Source organism: Benincasa hispida, chromosome 5 (assembly GCF_027475165.1).
Source record: "Benincasa hispida cultivar pf3 chromosome 5, pf3_genome.v1.1, whole genome shotgun sequence".
NCBI lineage: Eukaryota > Viridiplantae > Streptophyta > Magnoliopsida > Cucurbitales > Cucurbitaceae > Benincasa > Benincasa hispida.
This window is the reverse complement of record NC_143482.1, coordinates 35,147,640-35,169,105: the sequence shown is the minus strand read 5'-3', so window position 1 is coordinate 35,169,105 and position 21,466 is coordinate 35,147,640. Positions and strand designations below refer to the sequence as shown.

Sequence of the window (21,466 nt, the reverse complement as noted above, 5' to 3'; positions counted from 1 at the left end):
TTTTGTTTCCCATTAAATTTGGCTTTTTTTTAACCAAAATTGAGATATTTGGAATTAATTTGATAAGATAATTGATTTAAATTAGTTAGCAAAAGGATTTGGAGTTTGGAGAATTTTGAAACAATTAAAAGAAGGAAAAAGAAAAAATTGCGGTTTTAGAATTTTACCCTCTTTAATTTTGGAGTTTGGATACAAAATTTAATTAAAGAATTAGGAGAAGATAGTTGGTTTAATTGAAATTCATTCAATCAAATATTTGAAAAGATTTGGAAACTCGAATTTAATTTAAGAAAAGTTGGATAAATCGTTTTGGAGGTTGAATTTATTTGGATAAAGTTTGAGAAATTGAAATATTAGAAAGGGATATGAATTTATGCATATATGTTTGATTGGAATCCAAATATGATTTGGATTTAAGGGTTTTATTTATGTTTTTTTAAGGAGAAGGAAAATGGTTTTTAATATAAATATATAGATAAATAAGTGATTTAAGTGGAGGTGAATTTGAATGATGTGATGGAGGGGAAAAGTAAAATTTAGTTACATAAATAAAATAGGAAAAAGGAAAAGGGGGTTTTAAAATGTGTAATTTGGTTATATAAATAAAATAGGAAAAGGAAAAAAGGGTTTTAAAATGTGTGTGTGTGTGTGTTTAGGGTTTTGGGAAAGAAAAAAAAAAGGAAAGGATTATTATTAAACGGAGTCTCGTTTGGCATGCACCTTAAAGTCATCTTCTTCCTTTTCTTCTTGTAACCCACGACCGCCTCTAAGCTGCTTTAGCTAAGTGCCCTAGCTATCATGCCATCTCTTTTCCTCACAGCTGAATGTCACCGCATCTCTGTCGGATCTGCTTACGCTGCCAGCCACTGTTCGCATAGGTCACCACCAGTAACCCATACCCTCTCTCTCCCGACCAACTCTCTCTCAACTGCATGGAGTTCCAGTCGCTGTCGATCAGTGCCATCGTTCACTACCAAACGTTGTTGAGTCGTTGTCGGTCTTCTGCCCTCACTTCTCGGGTTTATGGATTTTGCCGAAAAGTTTGGTTATTTTGGTGGGTTTTATGAATTTCCTTGAATGGGTCTTGAATGGCCATTTAGTTTGGGTTGATTTTGTTAGATTTTATATCCTAAAACTCGTGGTTAGTAAATAATAAACTTATTCTGTTAATCAATAAAAATGTTATTGAAGTTTGATTCAATAAAATAGTTATGGAATATATGGATTGCTCATTTCGTTTTAGAAATGAATAAAAAAAAACTAAAGATCCATGCCTAACACATGAATACTTGAACTTTTGAGACATAAGAGTGGATCAAGTTCGAGTAAGGTAGCCAAAATGGTCTATAGAATACTCATATGGTTGGATACCTTATTCTAGGGACACTATTGGATGCACCTACTTTGTAGATGTTACAAATGTTGTAAAGTGCTATAAACGAATTGATCCTGATTCATTCATGTGGAGACATGAGGAGTGGGTACATCTTAGGTAAAGAGTTTTCATAAGATTGGACCAAGAAATAAGTCACTCTTACTTTATAACATTGTTTATTGTTTAAGATTGACTTTTAAAGCGACGATATAGGTAACTTAACCTTAATCCTGAGTTAACTACGAACTTCTATTTATTCGGGATTATCCTTAGATTTGCATGGGTGAGAGTTGGCTCAACAGCGCAGGCTCAATTTGCATAGGCGAGAGTTGGCTCAACAGCGCGAGCTCAATAAGCCTCCCATTTTAAAGGTAAGATCAGATAAGTAGTTGGAGACATAGGGTGCAAGATGGAACTTACTCCTACCAAAAAAGTTGTCCCCTAAGTGTTGACTCCAAGTCTTGAACAAGGAGCCCCACCCTCTCATTGGCCCAAAAGGGACTCAGTTTGATGATTGGATCTCAAACCAATTATCCATTAGAGGAACAGTGAGACTTAGAGAACAAAAGGTAATCTCGGGGGTAAAATAACGATTGACCCAACCGTTATTACGGACAACCTATGAAGGGTTAACTTATTAATGATGATTATATCAAGTGGACACAATATATCTAGAATGAGGGGAGTGCAACTATTGGGCTTTAATGAAGTGATCCGGTAGTTAACGAATGGTGGTTAATTAGGTTAAAGAGTTTATTCGGTTAATCTACGATCGTTGAAGCCCATGATCTGTAGGTCCATTAGGTCCCTCTATTAGCTCACAAATGGAATAAACCTTAGAATAGCGTGATGAGTGATATTGAAATGTTTAAATTCAAATTAAGGAAATTAATAATTATATGCGATATAATTACATGTTTAATTATAAAATTAAATGAAATTAGAGAATTGGTTGATATTTAAATTTGATTTAAATATCAAATTACATGAATATGGACTCATGGTAGTGGAATTGGTGTTTAATTAATTTAATATTTGATATTAAATTAATAACATTAATAAAAATATTTAATTAATTATTAATTTTATTAAAAAATTAATTATTGAATTAATTTTGTAAAATTTATAAAATTTTTAGTTTAATTAAAAGAATTAAAACTGAAGTTGGTTTTAATTTTCAAAAAAAGTCATTTTTAAAAGAAAATTGGTTTTTGGGGAAACCTATTAAAATGTGGGATTTTCCCACTTTGAATAACAACTCAATTCCTACTCAAATCTATTTATTCAGCCAAGTAGTTGCTGTCTTCATATCATGCAATGTGATTGCATGAAGAGGTTGTATAAAACCCAACAAATTTGAGATGAGAATGAGGCCATGCAAGTGTTTCTTCTTAAAAAAACTGGTGTAGAGGAGTTCTTCACATGCTGGCTGTAAAACCATATTTCTTCTCTCATATTCTTTCCTAATCTCAACTCATTTGAGTCCAACAATTCTAGTATAGAAGATCTATTAGTAGTCTACATCTTGTAGCTGAAGAGATTTTAGTTAGTTTCGTAGATTAAAGTCTTCAAAGGTTGGTTATTCTGAAACCCTCTTTTCATTTGATGAGCATGTTTATTTTGATGCTAAAATTGATGAATTAGAGCACTTAATGATCTTGAAATTTTTCGCTGTGTGTTTGTACTTCCAACAACTGGTATCAGAGCATGATTTTGACACTCAATTTATGTTAATTTTAGTTTGGTGGGTAATTTTCATAAGATGTATGAAAATGGTGGACTAATATGGTTTTTTTTCCAAATTTGGTATTAAATTCTCTTCAATTAAGTGTTAACTGTTAATTGGCTCTTTGTTTATCGGCCTTAATATGAGATTAAAAATCTGTAAATTTGTTAAAGTCAATAGAGTTGAAATTATGGTGTAATTGAAGAAATAAGCAAGAGAGGTCAATAGTAGAAAAATGGTTTTGAAGCTTCTGCCACACAGCGCTGCGACGCTGCCTTTATAGCGTTGCAACGCTGCTTATCTTTCAACCCAGATTTGTATAAGCAATCTCGCGGCGTCACAACGCTGGGATGGAGTGTTGCAATGCTACTCATTCCAGCCTAGAAAGCTCACACAAGACCCAAACCGGTAGTTCAAGTGAACCGATTCAGCCGGTTTGGGTCAAGAAGGTTAGTTCAACTCTTTTCTGGTCAGTTCAGTCCATTTTGATGCCTTGGAGGTCTAGTTCAGGTGGTTTCGATCTTGTTTGGGGTGGTCCAAGTGGTCCAAAAGTTTTTTTTAAGCCAGTTTTGATTATTATTGTAATAATTTAGGCCATTTGCCCTCTTTAAATGCAAAAACTGATCCATATCAATATGTGTTTAATTATTTATGCATGTCATGTGTGTTATAATTAAATAAATCGTATATGTGCATATAGTATGTCATGTAGATTTAAAATCCCACCATAGGAAGTATGTTGCATGCATTGAAAGTATGTTATAAGGAAATAAAATATATCGTATGCATGTTTAAGGTTTCAAGTGTTTAATATAAGGTGTTATATTAAATCCTGAAATGCTTGATGATTGTTATGGATACAAAGCATGTCTAAATTTTTATAAGTTGTTTTAAAATTGGGTTAGATATTTAAAATTCATAACAAAGATAAATTGCATGCTCATGTAGATTAACCACTTATTTTAATAGTTAAAGTAGATCGTCATCTTGTAAAACATTGGTTACAAACTCAATCAATATATAATTCTGTCTAAGGTTGGAGGTATTTAAGTTAACAGTCTATGGAACATCTCCTACCTTGAGATTATGATCGAATAATTGCGCATTATTAACCCAGTTTCATGAGCAATGTGAGGTTTTAAAGCTAGTTTATCACCTAGAAATCGTAGGTTAAATCCGAGTAAAAATGTTATACTTGGATAATTACGTAGACTTAGGTTGTTTAATTAGTCGAAAAATAAAAATAAATATTTACCCAAAAAAAAATAGAACACTTCAGTGGGAGATTAATAAACATATAGGACATGTTATTCTTAGCTCTCACGTCCCAAAAAGTTCACACCATGAGATCCATGCAATGTTTCATGTCACGCTATGAGTGACATTCATTTGGAAAGTGTTTACATGGGTCAATAGCAAGGTGAATAGGGGAAGTAGTTCATAGTAAGTGGGTGAAGGATGTGTGTCAACGTGTCCTGCAGTCTCTTCCATTAGTTTGGACCATGAGATTTCTATATTGTGCCTGCTTGTCAACTTTATGTGATCTACGCTAGTCGTTTTAGGGCGACTATTCCCTCGGAGAGTTGTAACATAAGATTCGGAATAACTCAAACTCCAGGAATGGATAGGATTTCTTAGGTCAATTCCCAACCTTGGCTATCTGATTCGATAGTATTGTTGGGGTCGTTAACCTCTAAGATCTTAAATTTGAGGGTTATACTTACAAGATTACTAAGTGTTAGAAAATTCTTGACCGAAAATGGTAACTAAATGACTATCAGAATATGAGTTATTTTGGAGATGGTATTTAGTCAATAGTGTCTTTCTTTAGTGAAGGAATATTTGAATGCCCCCTTGGAAGCACTTATTCTTACTAACTATAGTATCGTTGTAAATAAAATAATGAAGTTTGGATACATTATTACTTTGCTAAAATATGATTGGGTTAAAAAGCAATTTACTAAATAAGAATTTGTTTATAATTTCAGCATGTTGAATCCTTCAAATTTACTCCCTTCCAATAAAAATAACAGTCTTAATTATTCAACATGGAAACCAAATATACTAGCAAATGATGATTTAAATTTTATTTTAATAGAGGAATATCTTCTATCTCCCAACTCATCTATAAATCAAAAAGTTTTGAACATCATAGATGAGGAAACAAAAGAAGCATTACAAAGTAAATATGATTTACTTGCCATTGAGGTATGTTTAGTGAAAAATGATAGATTAACTTGGATAATAGATTCAGTAGCCACTAATCATATATGTGCTTTCGCTCAGGAAACTCGTTCCTGGAGACAACTTACAAAAGGCGAGACAACCTTTAAGGTAGGGACCAAGGAGGTTGTTTCAACTAAAGTAGTAGGAAATATAAAGTTGTTTGTTGGAGAAAGACATGTTTTACTTGAAAATTTTAATTACATTCCTCCTATGAAAAGGAATTTAATCTCTATCTCATGTTTGCTAGAAGAAAATTACAAAGTCTCTTTTAAAAATAACGAAGTGTTCATTATTTCAAAAGGTAATAAAGTATGATCAACAAATTTGGAAAATAACTTATACGTGTTAAAACCAACTAAAGTAAAAGTCGTTTTGAATATAGAGATGTTTAAAACAGTTGAAACTCAAAATAAAAATTGAAAGATTTCTCCAAATGCCTATCTTTTGGCACTTAAAATTAGGACACATCAATCTCAATAGGATTGGGAGATTGGTTAAGAGTGAACTTCTAAATCAATTAGAAGATAACTTTTTACCACCATGTGAATCTTTTCTTGAGGGTAAGAAGACCAAAAATCTTTTACAGAAAAAGATCTTTCAGCCAAAGAATCCTTAGAGCTGGTACATTCAAACCTTTGTGGTCTGATGTATGTTAAACCTAAAGAAGAGTATGAATAATTCATCAACTTTATAAATGATTATTCGAGATATGACTATATTTATCTAATGCATCATAAGTCTAAAACACTTGAAAAGTTCAAGGAATATAAGGCAGAGGTTGAAAACCAAATAGGTAAAAAGATTAAAACACTTTGATCAGATCGAGGTGGTGAGTATATGGAGTTAAAATTTCAAGACTATTTGATAGAACGTAGAATTCAGTCTCAACTCACAGCACCTAGCACACCTTAACATAATGGTGTTGCAAAAAGGAGAAATAGAATCTTGTTAGACATGGTTCATTCTATGATGAGTTATGTTCGGTTGCCAAATTCTTTTTGGGGTCATGGTTCCCTTGAAAAGTGTTTCAGAAATACCTTACGAGTTATGGAGAGGACGTAAAGGTAGTTTACATCATTTCAGGATTTAGGAATGCCTAGCACATGTATTGGTGCAGAACCCAGAGAAATTAGAACATCATTAAAAAATATGCCTATTTGTAGGCTATCCTAAAGAAATAAAAGGTGGTTATTTTTATGATCTTCAAGAAGATAGAGTATTTGTATAGAAAAATGTAACATTCCTAGAGAAAGACCACATTAAAAATCATCAACCTTGCAGTAAGCTAGTATTAAGTGAGATGTCCAAAGAACCTACGGATTGGTTAATAAGAGTTGTTGATCAAATTGGTACTTCAACAATAGTTGTCAATGAAATTGGTACTTCATATTCTTCTCAAGAATTTAGAATGCTTTTACGTAGTGGGAGGGCTGTTCAACAGCTGGCTAATGTATGAGTTTAACAGAAACTAAAGTCATCATACCTGATGATGCCTTAGAGGATCCATTGACTTTTAAACAAGCAATAGAAGATATGGATAGAGACCAAGGGATAAAAGCCATGGACCTTAGTCAATGTACTTCAACTCAGTCTGGAAACTTGTAGATCAACTAGAAGGGGTAAAACCTATTCGTTGTAAATAGATCTACAAGAGAAAACAAGACCCCCTCCTAAGCCTTGTCTCCCAGACCGTAAAGAAGACATGAAGATAGCTGATACCACCCTTGTGATAACAACTGTTCAACTTCATGCCAAATAAAAAGTAGCTAATAAGTAAAAACTTAATTAATTTTTATGAATAGTTACAAAGGTTTGTACTATTAATATTAGCCTTAACAATCCTAATGACTTTCAAGGATATTATAATCTGAGTCTCGCATTGTGAAAGAGTAGTAGTTCTAGACCTTGGGTGGCTTTTCCCAGAATGTTCTGCTTTCCACTACCTGGGGGAAATAAAATATTGGAAAATATGAGCTAAAAAGCCCAGTGAGTGGTATTCTTCAAATGAAAAAAAGTTTTGTTTAAGGAACACATTTGTGGGAAAAAAAATTTCACACTAACATAATCACCACACATAATAATGCAACCCTTCCAACTTGGTAACTCGATATCCCAGGCATGATCAAGTATTTCCTTGGTATTCTCATGAATTCCCAATATGAATGATGTGGAAAAAATTCCAGTACCCTTATAGCTCGCCGAATGTGCACATGTCGACATTATCCCATTAGACATGCTGTAGGCACGCTAACAAATCCCCAAGGTACAATCCCAGTTTCCAATGTAAATCAAAACAAGCAGAACAACATGAATCACATTAACCAACAAAATCTAGAAAGCACATTTCCCGATCATGCCAATTTTCAAACCTTTACATATATATAATAACACACATATATATAATTCAAACATATGAAAATAAAAAAACCATTAACAATCCTCCTGTTATTCCTCACGAATTCTCCTAGAGATTAGAAATATTTTCGGAAGAGGTCAGGATAGGAATTAAGAAGGCTTTGTTTCATGAAATTTGAATAAGGCACCATGAGAAGTCTAGGTAGGGTAAAGGCGAACGAATCTTTAGTTTATGCTTGAGGACAAGCATTGTTTTAAATTTGGGGGTGTGATAACTGGTAGAAATACAAGTTATTACAGCTCAAATAAGTAAAACAAGGAGAAAATGCGATCGTGAAATAGGCAATATCCTTTCCAAAAGCGCTAAACTAAAAGGAATTGCGATCACAAGTGTACATCGCATAGTTAATTTACCTATTGTGTGCAGGAACAATGCGATGGCGCACATGAAATTGCGATCCAAGGGCACGATGCGTCAGTGCATTTGAAGTTACGATCGCAAGTCATGCGATCGTGAGAAGTCTCTTAAAAAGATGGACGCATAAAAACCTTGCATCAAGGCAAAAACATAATAAATCATGATTGGACGGAAAGCTGATAACGGTCGAGTCCAAATTTAGTTGAAAAGCCGTTAAAAGCCACATTGTAGCAAGTACATTCAACTTTCGGTGACTATTAAATGGCGCAACAGAATAGGGGAATTAATGTCGCCCATCATTGCAATCATTAGCAAGGAAATTTGTTTCACCTTGAAATCTATAAATACCAAAGGCCACCAGAGAAAAAGGAGTTAGTGAGTTAGTTCATTCTCGCGCACTTATACATAGAGGACGGAGAGAGCAAGGAGACGAGGAAGCTGATAGATCATTCCCGGACATCGAGAGTCTGTCGGAAAGAAACACAAAGGAGAGAGGGCCAACACTTGCGAGAGCAAGAATACACAACTAGAACAGAGTTGAAGTGATAAAGAGTAGTGTAAAAGGCCACGGGAAGCAAGACATTGCTTACCGAGCTTTTTATCTCTCAAATCCATTTGTTATTTTGTATTCAGTACTTTAGTTGCAGAAAATGGAAACCTCATTTCTATCTATGTTCAATCTCTCCATGCCACGTATGAGTAGCTAAATTTCTGAATGGGTTGAAAAGTACTTAGCTAGCATGACTTAAGATTTACATTTTATGCAATCATCTTGTCTTATGTATGCATCATTCACCCTTTGGATATACTTGAGTAGTCTAAAGATAGAATCTAGACTTGAGAGAGTTAGATTAAAATCTAGGCTCGAGAGAGTCGGGTTAGAATCGCATAAGCAAGAAGTAGAAACTTAGACATAAGTTCTACTACTATTTACACATCGCATACACCCTAGAAACAGGAATGATGGTATGCGGTCATCTTGTTTTATGTGTGCATCATTCATCATCTCATAGGTAAGAGTAGAGACGTAGAAATAAGTCCTCTTGACTATTTTTCATATACATCGCATGCGTCATAGGAATAGGAATTATGGCATTCTGCATCGAGAGATGTAGTCCTGATATTTGTGTGTAGCATGATCGCATAACTTGTGCACAATCTTAGGAAATATTAGGTAAACCTCTTCTCAACCCCTTCATCGTGTACTTATTGTAACTCTACACTTTCTTCACTCTGCGCTCAACTCCATTGCATAGGACAAATCTAGATTAAAACACTATCTACTTCATTATTTTTACCACTGCAATAGAATCAAAGAGTGTCGCATACCTACTTAGTAGTCCCTGTGTTCGACCCTGGACTTACCAGGAAACCTAAGAAGGCTTATACTTAGGCCTTGTTAGAAAAACGTGCATGATAACCGCATAACACACATCATCGCAAACTCACACCATAACACATCAAAATTTCACGCATCAAAAGACACACGAATAGGGCTGGGCGATGGGGCTGCACTGTGCTATGTGTCCGTCTGCGCCTTCAACCTTCCAACGTCGATTCCTTTTTCCTCACAACTATAATTCAGATCGCAGCCTAGAGTCCCTTATTTCACTCCCCTTTGAACACTCTCACACTAAAATTACTAAAAAGGCACGAGTGAATTGTGAAAAATAAGCCCCCAAGCTGCCATATTTATAGGCTTCCAAACTTACCCTCAGCTTGACACCTTCTCCTTCCTCGCATGTCCAAGTGCCCTTCTCTCATGCTGCCAAAACCTCCCCTTGACACCTCTGCCCTGAAGTGTCTTAACCTCCCTTGGCCAATGCAAAGCCTCTTCTTTGGTTCAAGTCCAACTCATCCTAGATCAGCCACTTGTCCCGATGAGTTACCAACTTAACCTTGCTCTCTAAGTCCCACCGTGTCAACGCATACTTTAACCTAATGGTCGCATGCCTATCATGAACGGATGTTATGTCCTTGGCCCCTTGTTTCCACCCTAAATACCATCGCATACTTCTTCCCTTTGTCGCACACTCCTTCCCATGCATGGCTTACCCTTGGTGCATACCCTCTTTGGCCAATGTATCCTCCCTCATGTGCTCATCGTATAGGTCGCCGCATGCTCTTCAACGTATACACCACAACCAATGCAAACTTTCTCACCTAGGCCAACCTTGTCACGTGCATCCATGCTGCCTTCCCTAACCTCGCAATGACTTAGCCGTCATATGGCTTCAACGCAAAGGCATTGCCTTGTCCACTCATGTGATCAACTAACCTCTAATTTACTTGGCCAACACATTATCCTAACCTCATAAGTCCTTGTGCGCCGTATGCCCTTACTCTTGGCTAACACCTTGCATTTGACATGTCCTTTATGCCCCCACCTAGACAGCTTTTTCATGTCATTGCTCGGCCACCCACACCATGCGTCCATCATGGACTTGCCAAGCACAGCACTGATTGTTTGGTGTCTTAGCTGTATGCTTCACACCAACACACTAAAGCTTGCCTAACCTCCAATGACAATGTCAACGCCTACACTTCAAATGGCAAGGCCATTATTTTGCACACCTTCCTTCCAATCCATGGCATCAACGCATGCCTTCCATACTTAGCCAAAATTTTGTCACCTAAAACCTCTCTTAACTACAACTTATGTTTTAGCCTTTACAGTTAAGTTTTCAACACTTAAGGCATTTTCCTCCTCTTTTATCCTTCTTTAAGCTTTCTTACTAACCAAGTTCTAACCTAATTCACTTAGGTGAAATTCAGGCTTTTACAAGTACAAACCCATAAAGCTAGACTCTGTGGCAAAAGGGTTTACCCAAAGAGGGGGTTAGACTATGAAAAAATATTCTCTCCAATTGTCATGATTAAGTCCATTAGAATTCTCTTGTCCATTGCTGCCTTTTATGATTATGAAATCTTACAAACGGATGTCAAGACAGCTTTTTTAGATGGCTATCATGAAGAGAGTATCTATATGTCTCAACCAGAGGGGTTTATAGAACAAGATCAATAGCAAAAGGTTTGCAAGCTTAATAGATCCATTTATGGGATAAAACAAACATCTCGATCCTGGAATATGAAATTTGACACTGCGATCAAATCTTAAGGTTTTGAACTGAATGTTGAAGAACCTTGTGTTTACAAAAAGATCGTCAACAAAATTTTAACTTTTCGGGTTCTATATGTTGATGATATTCTACTCATTGGAAATAAAGTAGAATTTATAGCTGATTTTAAGAAATGGCTAGCCACGCAATTCCAAATGAAGAACTTGGGAGAAGCATAATATGTTCTTGGGATCCCAATAGTTTGGAACCACAAAAACAAAATGCTAACATTGTCTCAATCATCTTATATAAACAAGATGTTGTCTAGATATAAAATGCAAAATACCAAGAAAGATATGTTACCTTTCAGGCATAGAATTCATTTGTCTAAGGAACTTTGTCCTAAGACACCTCAAGAGGTCGAGAATATGAACAAAATCCATATGCATTAGCAGTTGGGAGCTTGATGTACGCTATGTTGTGTACACACCCTGACTTATGCTATGCAGTTAGAATAGTCAGCAAATTTTTGTCGAGACCTAAATATGATCATTGAACTATCGATCCTGAAGGGACTATATGCTTATGTATGGTGCTAAAGATCTGATCCTTACTGAATACACTGATTCTAACTTTCAGACCAATGTGGATAAGAAAATCAACTTTAGGGTCAGTATTTGAAGCGTTATTTTATTAAGTGGAAATATGGATGATATGCATTGATGGAATTGCATTGTGCACTCAAGTTTCCCCAGCGATATTCAAGTGTAAATTCCCCTAGGTTTCCTGGTAAGTCCAGGGTCAATCACAGGAACTTGTGAAAATAACTTGCGTTGATGATTTTCTTACGAACACTTTGCGGTAACCGATAAAATAAATAAGGTGTTGGTTGTGATTACATTGATTGAAAATAAATAAGATGCGGCAAAGTTTGAAAACAGTTGGTAAACGAGAAATGCGATGAATATACAGTGAACGGGTTGAGAAAGGTTTCGGCTAACACTACCTAGAATGCGCTCAGACTTGTGATCATGCAACATGCATACAACAATAAACCACCTCTCGGTGCGAATACCCCGGCTTCTAAGGCTAGAACACATGCGATAAATATGCGATAAGTCTAGAGGGTTTACACATAAACCTCTATTCCTATTTATGCAATGAGAAGTTGACACCCACACAAATATGCGACCACATAATATCGTTCCTATTCCTAGGATGCATGCGATGCAAGTTAACAAACAGAGCTTATCTCTAAGTCCCTATCTCTTGTTTATGCAAGCCTAATCTTGCTCTTTCAAGTCCAGATTCTAACCTAGCTCTCTCGAGACATTAGGTTCTTTCTTTAGAATCTCTCTCGAGTAACTCTAAAGGGTATTTTGCACAGCATAAAACAAGACAATCGCAAGCAGTGAACCTCCTAGGTCATGTTAGCCTAGTTCTTCTCAACCCATTCAACTAGCTTAGCTATTCATGCATATTATGAGAGTGAGCAGATGTAGAAATAGAACTTCCATTCAATAAATATGAAGATGGAGTACAAATAGCAATGGAAGTAAAGTAAAGAGCCTGGTAGCAATTTCTTGCTGCCAGGCGTTTACATTGTTTGTACTCGTGCTCAAAAGATATTTCTCGCTTGCGTAAGAGTCGGCCCGTTCTTTGCCCTTACGCCCCAAGGTTCTCTCTCGAGTTTCCCTGGATGATCTCCGGCGTCACCGCTCTTCCCTTACTCCGCCTTAAAAATGAAAAGAAAACTATGAACTAAATGTAAGGCGATCACTAGTTAACTTCTTCCAACCGATCAACCCCTTTTCTGAAGAATACACTTGGTATTTAGGGCATCAATGGTGAAACGCGGCTTCTCTCTCCTGGTTGTACAGATGGGACAACTTTAATTCCTGACTGATGCGCTGGATGATTTTCACCGATAAACGTTAATGTACTTTGTGACTGTTATCGGCTGTCAACTTAATTTGGATCTGACTATAATCAGCTTTTTGTCCGATTGCTCTTAATTGGCCTTTCACCCAGATGCACTCACCATGTTGCGCTGAACAAGTTGTAGTGATTCTTCTCGGGCGAATATTTGCGAGCATGATCAACTCAAAGTCTTGCAGTGAAGTTGCGCTCGACCGATGAATTCCTATGATCGCAATCTTTGCATTGCGTTAACGCATATTCTGCATAAAAAAATACAAAAATCAATAGTTCTAATGTGCTGACGCATGCAACCGTAATATTATAAAATTTAAGCTTAATGGATGCAATTTATCATATTTCATCAACGCAATCCAACATTGTTTAATAACTTAGCACTATGATAATGTGCATTTCTTTCTGTTATCAGTATTCACTCTAAATGAAGGAGATATAGTATGGAGAAGTATAAAGAAAAGTTGTATTGCTGACTTCACCAGGGAAGCTTAGTTTGTAGCTGCATGTGAAGCAGCTAAAGAAGTAGTATGGCTCAGAAAGTTCTTGGCCGATTTGGTAGTTGTTCCAAATATGCATCTGCCCATCACTCTCTCTTGTGAGAATAGTGGAGCAGTTGCCAATTCCAAAGAACCTAGAAGCCATAAGCGAGAAAACCACATTGAATGTAGGTACCATCTTATTAGGGAGATTGTATACCGAGGAGACATGATCATCATGCAAATAGCCTCAGAAAACAACTTTCCTGATCCATTTACAAAGGCCCTCATGCCTAAAGTGTTCAAGGGTCACCTAATGGGACTAAGACTACGATGGAGATAGAACAAAGGCAAATGGAAGAAATACTAGGTATCTGATGCCTTAATTTTGTATTTGTTCTTTCATTACTCAACATTGTATATATTTGAATATGTATATCCACTGGAGTATTAGTCCAAGTGCGAGTTTGTTGGGTTTTATGTCCTAAAACTTGTATTTTGTAAACAATGAACTTATTCTGTTAATCAATAAAGATGTTATTGAAGTTTGATTCAACAAAGTAGTTATTGAATATATTGATTAGTCATTTCGTTTTAGAAATAAATATAATAAACTAATGATCCATGGCTAACACATGAATACTTGAACTTTATGTAGAGAAATATGAGTGGATCAAGTTCGAGTAAGGTAGCCAAAATGGTCTATAGTATACGGATAAGTCTGTGTACCTTATTCTAGGGACACTATTGGATGCGACCCACTTTGTAGATGTTACAAATGTTGTAAAGTGCTACAAATGAAGTGATCCTGATTCGTTCATGTGGAAACATGAGGAATGGGGGCATCCTATGTAAAATGTTCGCATAAGATCGAACAAAGAAATAAGTCACTCTTACTTTATAACGTTGTTTACTGTTTAAGACTAACTATTTCAAAGCGATGACCTAGATAACTTAACCTAATCTAGAGTTAACTATGAACTCCTGTTTATTCGGGATTATCCTTAAATTTGCATGGGTGAGGGTTGACTCAACAATGTCGGCTCAATAAGCCTCCAATTTCAGGAGTAAGACCGAGTAGATAACTAGGAAAACAAGGAACAAGATGGAATTCACTCCTACCCGATTTTAGGGATAGTAGAGAGGTTGTTCCCTTTAGTGCTAACTCCAGGTCTTAAACAAGGGGTTCTACCTTCTCATTGCCCAAGACGGACTCAGTTTGATAATTGGATCTCAAACCAATTACTCATTAGAGGATTATTGGGACTTAAGAAACAAGAGTTAATCTCGGGGATAAAATAGCGATTGACCCAACCATTATTAGAATAACCTGTGAAGGGTTAACTTACTAATGATGGTTATATCGAGTGGATACAATATACCTACAGTGAGAAGAGTGCAACTACTAGGTTTTAGTGGAATGACTTGGTAGTTAACGAATAGTGGTTAATTAGGTTAAAGAGTTTAACTCGTTAATCTTGAATCGTTGGAGCCCATCATCTATAGGTTCATTAGGTCCCCCTACTAGCTCACAAATGGAATAAACCTTAGAATAGCGTGATGGGCGAATTTGAAACATTCAAATTCAAATTAAGAGAATTAGAAATATATATGTGATATAATTACACATTTAATTATAAAATTAAATAAAATTGAAGAATTGGTTGATATTTAAATTCGATTCAAATATCAAATTACATGAATAGGGATCCATGGTAGTGGAATTGGTGTTTAATTAATTGAATAATTGTTATTAAATTAATAAAATTAGTTAACTAATTATTAATTTTATTAGAAAATTAATTATTGAATTAATTATGAAAAATTAAGAAAATTTTAGTTTAACTAAAAGAATTAAAATTGAAATTGGTTTTAATTTTGAAATAAATTTCATTTTTAAAAGAAAAATGGTTTTAGAGAAACCCACTAAAATGTGGGATTTTCCCACTTTGAATAACAACTCAATTCCCACTCAAATCCATTTAACTCAATCAAGTAGCTGCTGTCTTCATATCATGCAATGTGATTACATGAAGAGGCTGAATAAAACTCAACAAATTTGAGCTGACAATAAGGCCATGCAAGTGTTTCTTCTTAAAAAATTGGTGAAGAAGAGTTCTTCACATGGTGGTTGTAAAACCAAACTTCTCCTCTCAAATTCTTCCCTAATCTCAACTCATTTTGAGTCCCTTAACTCAATCTAAGGTCCTAGAGAATAGTAGGGAAGATCTATTAGTGGTTTTCACCTTCTAGCTGAGGAGATTGCAGCTAGTTTCGTGGATTGAAATTTTCAACGGTGAGTTTATCTTAAACCCTCTTTTTGTTGGATGAGTATGCTTATTTTGATGCTAAAATTGATTAATTAGAGTGCTTAATGATCCTGAATTCTTCTATTATGTGTTTGTTACTTCTAATAGATTAAATTGATGCCCCTTTATATTTGTATGATTCAAACAGAGTTTTGAAGCCGAAAACATGTTGTTCAGCATTATCAAAGACTAATTTTGGAAGTTTTGATAATCAAAGACTAATTTTGGAAGTTTTGATAAGTGCTGTGAATTTTCTTGAAAAGATTATGGAATCCCATTAAGCTTTGACTAAACTCATGTTACCAATGTTGTCTTAGATTTAAATTAAAGGTTCAGTGGAATTTTTTAATCGAAAGCAAGTTATATTATGATTTTAAAGGTTATTTAAGGTGCGCGTGCGGATTTTTTACTTGGGGTTGAATACCCATAAAGCTTTTGGGACTAAATTTGCTTTACCCATATTGTTTGAACTTTATATTTGAGTAAAGTGTAATGGTTTCTTTAAAGTAGATTGAAAATTTGGGTGTTTTGCTTTAAGAGAATAAAACTTATTATAAATTATGTTTTTAGGATTTACGCCAAGAAGTTTTTAAGTTAAAAGGTTTGGATTGAGTCATTGTGTTAAGGTAAGTTTCTTACTACTTACTCGCCTTGGAACTAATGGCCCTAACCACATGATGATGTTTAGACTATTATATATAATGTAAGAAACTGTCTTGATTGATATTATATGATATGTTGACTGAGGTGTTTTCAGTAAATTTTCATGGGTTAAGTGGCGACAATTGGACTGTTTAATTTAATGATATAGATTGTTTTGGTTGTAGTGTTATATAATGATGATTAAGGGTGTTCTGGTAAATTTCTAAGTTAAGTGATTGGGTTTATGATAAGCGTTTTAAATGTGGACTGGTGCATGCTAGGTATGTATGGTGCATATTGATAACAGGTAGAAATGCACGTTATTACAGCGCAAAATTATAAATCAATGCAGGATTGCGAAGGTAAGAATATACAACATTGCGTCCAAAAGCATTAAGTTCTCAATATTACGATCGCATGCGTCCATCGCATTAAAACAGCTAACCTATGTATTTTTGTGTAGAAAATGCGTTGGCACAAGGCGGAAATGCAATCCAAAGAAATTAACGTCCGAGCGCATTAAGAGATTGTGACTGCAAGGCTATGCGATCATTTGCGCTCGTGAAAATCTGCTCAAGAAGGTGGCCACATAGAGCCAACGCATCAAGGTAGGTGCATTAAGGTGGGCGCACCTGGGTGAAAGCTTAATAAATCATGATGGGACAGAAAGCTGATGACGATCAATTCTGAATTAAGTTGACAAGCTGTTAACGACCTATTGTAGCAAGTACATTTAACTTTTCGGTGACAATTATTCGGCGTATCTGATAGAGAATTATGTCATCCCATTAGTACAATCATAAGAGAGAAGAAGCTTTTCACCTTGAAGCTCTATAAATACCGAAGGCCATCTTCAGTGAATAGTGCAGTTGGTGACAAGTTAGTTAGTTAGCCTTGTTCTTAGTTCTTGTTTTATACTTAGAAGGCAGAAGCGAGAAAAGGAAAAAGACGTCGAAAAATTGTCCTGGTCAGCTCGAGAGAGTGCCAGGGAGCATGGAAAGTAGAGAAAGGGCCAACTCTTGCGAGAGCAAGAATATCTTTTGATCAAAGTAGAGAAGAACAGTGTAAAAGACTTGGGAAGCAAGAAATTGCTACCAGGCTCTTTATTCTTATTTCACATTATCATTATGTACTTCGACTTTTTATATATAGAATGGAACTTGCACTTCTACATTTATTCACTCTCTGTAAAATACGCATGAGTAACTAAATTTTTCGAAGGGTTGAGAAACACTTAGCTAACATGACCTAGGATCTTCATCGCATGCAATCATCTTATCTTATGTTGCGCCCAACACCCTTTATAGCTACTTGAGAGAGAGTCTAAAGAAAGAACCAAAGACTTGAGAGAGCTAGGTTAGAATCTAGACTCGAGAGAGCAAGATTAGATCTATAAGCAAGAGATAGGGATTTAGAGATAAGCTCTGTTTGCCAACATTTCGCATGCACCCTAGGGATAGGTTATGGTAGTATCCGGTCGCCTTGTATGTGTGTCTGTCAATTGTCATTGAATAGACAAGAATAGAGGCTTATGTGTAAGTCCTAGAAGCCGTAGCACTTGCATTGAGAGATGATTTGTTGTTGTATGTGTATAGCATGATCGCATAACAATGAACGCAATCTTAAGAAGTGTTAGCTAAACCCTTCTCAACCCGTTCCCCCACATTCTCATCTCATCTTCTGTATTATTAACTCTTTTCTTAAATCCATCACATAGCTTTTATATTTCAAACAACCAACCAACCAACCAACCACTTATTTTATTTGTCACCGCAAAGTGATCTAAAAAATAACCAATGTATATTGTTTTCCTTAGTCCCTGAGTTTGACCCTAGGCTTACCAGGCAACTCAGTAGGATTTATACTTGGATCTTACTAAGAAAACTTGCATGCACAATGCATTTCCACCATCGCATTCTTAACCATTATTTCATCGCATAACAAAAACACATCAAGTTTCTGGCGCCGTTGCGGGGGACTTCGGCAGTACAGTGTGCTAATGGTAGTTTTTTTTAATTTCTTTGCAGCTTTCAATCTCTGGCGAATTATGACCCAGAGATGGAAAGAACGTTCCGATGAAGATTGCGAGATAGCCGCCAACAACAACAACAAGAGAAAGATAACATGGTGGAACAACTAGGAAATTGAGCACCAAATGAAAATAATGTCATGGCGAATCCCATCCTATTGGCGAACGACCGCAATAGGCCCATTCGAAACTATGCGTTGCCCAACCTCTACGATTTCTCCCCAGGAATCATCAGGCCCTCTTTTGACGGATCGAGGTTCGAAATGAAATTGGTGATGCTGCAGATGATCCAAACTACCAGAAAGTTTGGTAGTAGGCGTGGCTAGGACCTACACGCCCATCTCCGGAGTTTCATAGAGATCTGCAACACATTTGTGTTCCCTAACATCTCCACTGAGGAGGTTTGATTAACTTTGTTTCCATTTTCGTTGTGTGCTCAGGCACAAAAATGGGCTTATTCTCTCGAACGAGGGGAGATTACATCATGGGAATAAGTAGTGGAAAAATTCATGAAGAAATACTTCCCTCCAACAGAGAACGCAAGAAGGAGGAAGTTAATTACCAATTTTGAACAAGATATTTATGAATCGCTCAGCGATGCCTGGGCGAGGTTTAAGAGGTTGGTAAGAGATTGCCCACATAACGGCTTACCAAATTTTTTGCAAATGGAGATTTTCTACCAAGGATTAAACCCCGCATTGCAAACGGCTGCCAATGCGACAGTAGCTGGAGGTCTATTGGATAAAACTTATGAGGAGGCAAAGAAGGTCCTTGATCGCCTTTATAAAAATCATGAAGACTGAAGAGAAAGCGATCAAAGATTGAGAATCAAATACAGTGATGCAAACAACAGGGCCATCGCATCCCTTTATAACCAAATGACTACGATGATGAGTTTGATATAAGTCATCATAATTAATAGCACGGGAACTCAAAAATGGCAGGTCAACGCAATTGCTCAAACGACCGTAAGTTGTGTCATCTGTGGAGAAGCACATCTGATGGAAGAATGCCCAGGAAATCCGTAGTCAATATGCTTCATAAGAAATAATCCTTTCTCTAACACGTACAACCCCGGGTGGAGAAACCACCTCAATTTTGCGTAAAAAAATAAACAACAAAGCTTTCAACCAGTGGTGCAAAAAGAAGGGCCACCCAAATTTTTTCCATGAACCAATGGTCAAACGCATAATCAAGGCAGCAGTTCGCAGGTATCGAAATCTTCATCCTTGGAGAGTTTCCTGAAGCAATATATTGAAAAGAATGAATCAGTGCTTCAGAATCAAGCGACGTCCATCCGCAATCTTGAAATTTAGATGGGACAAATTGCAGGCGAATTCAAAAATAGACCGCAAGGAGCGTTGTCAAGCTCAACTGAGCTCCCTCGCAACTCTGGGGGTACGGGAAAGGAACAATGCTTAGCAGTCTCTTTGTTGAGCAAAAACATAACAGCGGAAGTAGGGGAGGAACCCATCACGAGCAACTTGAATGCGTTGAAAACTGAGGACCCGTTGACATATGATTCAGAAGAGCCTGAGAAGATTTAACTTTTCAATGGGACAGAAAGTTGATGACGGTCGATTTCGAATTAAGTTAACAAGTTGTTAACGACCTACTGTAGCAAGTACATTTAACTTTTTGATGACAATTATTCAGCACATCAGACAGAGAATTAATATCATCCCATCAGTGCAATCATAAGAGAGAAGAAGCTTTTCATTCTGAAGCTCTATAAATACCGAAGGGCATCTTCAGTGAAGAGTGCAGTTGGTGACTAGTTAGTTAGTTAGTCTTGTTCTTAGTTCTTATTTTATACTTAGAAGGCAGAAGCGAGAGAAGGAAAAATACATTGGAAGATTGTCCTGGTTAACTCGAGAGAGTGCCAGGGAGTGTGGAAAGCAGAGAAAGGGCCAACTCTTGCGAAAGCGAGAAATTCTTTTGAGAAGAGTAGAGAAGAACAATGTAAAAGCCTTGGGATGCAAGAAATTGCTACCAGGCTCTTTATTCTTATTTCGCATTATCATTCTGTACTTTGACTTTATATATATAGAATGGAACTTACACTTCTACATTTTTTCACTCTCTGTAAAATAAGCATGAGTAGCTAAAGTTTTTGAATGGGTTGAGAAGCACTTAGCTAATATGGCCTAGAATCTTCATTGCATGCAATCATCTTGTCTTATGTTGCGCCCAACACCCTTTAGAGCTACTTGAGAGAGTCTAAAGAAAGAACCTAAGACTTGAGAGAGTTAGGTTAGAATCTAGACTCAAGAGATCAAGATTACATCTGCATAAGCAAGAGATAGGGACTTAGAGATAAGCTCTATTTGTCAACATGCATCGCATGCACCCTAGAGATAGGTTATGGTAATATGCGGTCACCTTGAATGTTTGTGTGTCAATCGTCATTGCTTAGATAAGAATAGAGCTTATGTGTAAGTCCTATAGACATCATCACATATCGCATGCGTTCTTATACCTAGAACCCATAGCATTTGCATTGAGAGATGATTTGTTGTTGTATGTCTGTAGCATGATCGCATAATAATGAACGCAATCCTAGGAAGTGTTAGCTAAACCTTTCTCAACCCGTTCCCCTGCATTCTCGTTGCATCTTCTGTATTATTAACTCTTTTCTCAAATCCACCGCATAGCTTTTATATTTCAAACCAACCATTTATTTTATTTGTCACCGCAAAGTGATCTAAAAAATTACCAACGCATACTGTTTTCCTCAGTTCCTAAGATCAACCCTGGGCTTACCAGACAACTCAGTAGGATTTATGTTTGGATCTTACTGAGAAAACTTGCATGCACAACGCATTTTCACCATCACATTCTTAACCATTATTTCATCACATAACAACAACGCATCACATGTGAACGTTTTTTATTTTGGTAGTGTACACCTTACAA

At 36.3% G+C, this 21,466-nt stretch overlaps 1 non-coding gene across 1 annotated transcript; it reads right to left on the bottom strand.

Annotated features, from left to right (window-relative positions):
• Nucleotides 1-19,092: 19,092 nt before the first annotated feature.
• Nucleotides 19,093-19,199, bottom strand: LOC120078842 (small nucleolar RNA R71). The gene has a single exon (XR_005482123.1). It is a non-coding gene; the product is annotated as a small nucleolar RNA R71 (small nucleolar RNA).
• Between the last annotated feature and the right edge of the window lie 2,267 nt (nucleotides 19,200-21,466).